The sequence below is a fragment of the Marmota marmota genome, unplaced genomic scaffold (genome assembly GCF_001458135.2).
Source record: "Marmota marmota marmota unplaced genomic scaffold, marMar, whole genome shotgun sequence".
In the NCBI taxonomy this organism is placed as follows: Eukaryota; Metazoa; Chordata; class Mammalia; order Rodentia; family Sciuridae; genus Marmota; species Marmota marmota.
Window position 1 is genome coordinate 800,852 of NW_026000327.1, and position 2,776 is coordinate 803,627.

General features: G+C 44.1%; 1 long non-coding RNA gene across 1 annotated transcript in view; it reads left to right on the forward strand.

The window, feature by feature from the left end:
- The window catches only part of LOC125614497, a 12,725-nt gene extending 12,612 nt beyond the window's left edge, over positions 1-113 (forward strand). Inside the window, exon 3 of the long non-coding RNA XR_007345076.1 lies at positions 101-113. This is a non-coding gene — a long non-coding RNA (uncharacterized LOC125614497). The remainder of the gene's footprint in view (positions 1-100) is intronic.
- The last annotated feature ends 2,663 nt before the right edge of the window (positions 114-2,776 follow it).

Sequence of the window (2,776 nt, forward strand, 5' to 3'; positions counted from 1 at the left end):
CCGGGTCCTTCCTTCTTAGAGCGCGCCTCCCTCCTGGCACCCCCGCCTTTGTTGCGGCTGGTCCCCGGAGGCCGCACAGGTGAGGGCGGAAGCATGGCAGGAGGCCCTCCTGCGTACCTGCCCTGTTTCTGTGCGGCCACTTCTTGGGTGCATTAGGACGGTCTGTACTTTCAACCCTCAGTGTGCACGGACGCTCTCCTACCCCGGGCTGCAACACCCGGGAGATTCCCCACCCTGGGCGTATTACGGGTCTCGCCTTAAAGCCTGGCCCATAGTGGGTGTCCTGAAAGCCTGGACTGGAGAAGGATTCTCGACCTGTTCCGGTGAAGGCCTTCCCAGCCTCCCACAAGTTCTCTCCTGTGGCGCCAGCCCGCATAATGAATGGCTTCTTGTGGGCTTTTCCTATTGTCATAGCTCAGGAAGTTTTTCTTTCAAACCTTGCTTTTTTATCTTTCATAGAATTGTTCCAGGAGTTCTTAATGTCTGTCCCCACGTTTACATCTTCTACAAAAGGGAAGTGGTGGTCTGGATTTAATGAAAATGTGTAGATAGCACTGCCCCTTTTCAGTTTCCATGAAATTCCAACCCACATTAAAAATATCTGTACTGATAGGTATTTGCATGCTTTGCAAAAGTTCTCTCTCTCTCTCTCTCTCTCTCTCTCTCTCTCTCTCTCTCTCTCTCTCCATTGCTATCTGTATATGTAGCTGGGCGCTGGTGAACACCTGTTTTCCTCAAAGTGGCTCCATCAGGTGAAGATGCTGGGAGCTAATGGAAAAAACAAACTAGGAAACCACTGGACCAAGAGTTCCGGCATCCCTGGGTCTTTGGGCTCCGCTACTGAAACCGGATTGAGGAATTATACCTCTGGTCTGAGTTTCTTCAAAGCTCATAGGAGGGATTTACACTCTGTGGTCTGCATTCTGTGACTGATCATTTCGTGTCTCATTCAGCCAATTGAATTAAAGCGTCCGATATACTCTACTGTTGCCTGTTATGGCTCTTGCCACATGATTACTGTCCCATAAATAAATTCTACACTATGGTCTCTACAATGCCTCCAGTTAGAATAATGAGGTGATTTTTTTTTCTTTTTAAATGGAGAAAAACCCAAGTGTTGTTGGGTTTTTCTTTTATTTTTGTTGTGTGTGTGTGTGTGTGCATGCACGTGCTGCAAATTGAACCCAGGTCCTCACAGCATGCTGGGCAAGCTCTCTACATTGAATTGTACACCCTCAGACTCCCAAGCATATCTTGGTTGTGACCGTGGTCACATGAATTTACATAAAACTAAATATGGGAAATCCAAATAAGCTTGGTGGATTGTTTTAATGTCAATATCCAACTGTGAAATATTTTGCCATAATTTTATAAGATGTTACCATTGGGAGACGCAGGTGAAGGGTACATCAGATAGATATTGTATTATTTCTTCAAATTACATGTGAATCGACCAGTCAAAATGGCAGTTATTGAGAATACAAACAATAATAAGTGCTGGAGAGGAGGTGGACAAAAAGGCACAGTTTTACACTTGTTGGTGGGACTGTAAATTATTATAACCACTATGGAAATCAGTATGGAGGTTCCTCAAAAAACTAGGCATGGAACCACCAAATGACCCAGCTATACCACTCCTGGGTGTCTAGCCTAAAGAATTAAGCCCAGCAGGTGGCACATACTTGTAATTCCAGCAGCTTGGGAGGCTGAGGCAGGAAGATCATCACTTCAAAGCCAGCCTCAGCAATTTATCAAGACCTTGTCTCTAAATAAAATAAAGACTGGGGCTATGGCTCAGTGGTTAAGCACCCCTGGGTTCAAGCCCTGGTACCAACAAATAAATGAAATAAAGAATTAAAGACATCAGAGCAATACATGCATACCCATGTTTATAGCAGCACAATTCATAATAGCCAAACTATGGAACCAGCCTAGGTATCCATCAGCAGAAGAATGGATAAAGAAAATGTGGTCTACATACATATTGGAGTTTTATTCAGCTATAAAAAAATGAAATTTTTTCATTTGTAGGAAAAGTAAATGGAACTTGGGACCATTACGTTAAGTGAAATAAACCAAAGTCAGAAGGTCAAGGGTTCTATATTTCTGTCTAATGTGGAAGCCAGAGAGGAATAAGGAAAAGAAAGTGTGAGCTGGGCACAGTAGCACACGCCTATAATCCCAGCAGCTTGGGAAGCTGAGGCAGGAGGATCAAGAGTTCAAAGCCAGTCTCAGCAACAGTGAGGCACTAAGCAACTGAGTCCCTATCTCTAAATAAAAATACAAAAAAAAGGGCTAGGGATGTGGCTCAGTGGTTGAGTGCCCCTGAATTCAATCCCCAGTACCCCCTTCCCACCAAAGAAGAAAAAAAGAAAATGTGTTCGTGTGTGTGTGTGTGTGTGTGTGTGTGTGTGTGTGGAGGGTGGGGGGTGATCACATGAAAAGCAAAGGGAGATCAGAATTGAGGAAGGGGATCAGGAGTGGGAGATGGAGAGGGAGTGCTGGGCAGGGATATCAGCCAAATTACATTGTTACATCATATCCATATGTAACAAATCCAATGTGCACAGCTACAATGCACAAATAAAGAGTTAAAGAAGTGGATAGATGGATGTGATAAAAGATAAAAGACAATGTTAGGGCTGGGGTTGTGACTCAGCAGTAGAGTGCTAGCCTAGCATATGTGAGGCACTGAGTTCAATCCTTAGCACCACATAAAAATATATAAAGGTATTGTGTCCATCTACAATTCCCCCCCCAAAAAAAAAGACAAATG